Here is a 434-nt window from a genome sequence, read left to right as displayed (position 1 = left end):
TACATACATACACAGTCCCTTTCCAAAAAAAATAGAAAACTGTAAAGATATCAGTCCACACTACTTCTCAGTTTTTGCAGAAAAAAAATAAAGAAATTAGGATCACAACAAATCAATCCAAATATGGTACTTTCAAAATGAATGTCAATCTTCAGTACTTGGTTGTGAATCCCTTTGTCTTAATCACTGACTCGATGCAACGTGGCATTGAGGCAATCAGCCTGTGGCATTGACTGGGAGTTATGGAAGCCCAGATTTCCTTGATGCTTGCTGTCAGCTCTTCTTTGATGTTGGGTCTGGTGCCCCTCATTTTCCTCTTGAGAATACTCCATAGATTCTCAATGGGGTTTAGGTCCGGCGAGTTGGCTGGCCAGTCAAGCACTGTGGCATGGGCATCAGACCAGGTTTTGGTGCTTCTGGCGGCATGGGCAGGG

Source organism: Nematolebias whitei, chromosome 22 (genome assembly GCF_014905685.2).
Source record: "Nematolebias whitei isolate Nwh7 chromosome 22, NemWhi1, whole genome shotgun sequence".
In the NCBI taxonomy this organism is placed as follows: domain Eukaryota; kingdom Metazoa; phylum Chordata; class Actinopteri; order Cyprinodontiformes; family Rivulidae; genus Nematolebias; species Nematolebias whitei.
This window is presented reverse-complemented; position numbering follows the sequence as displayed.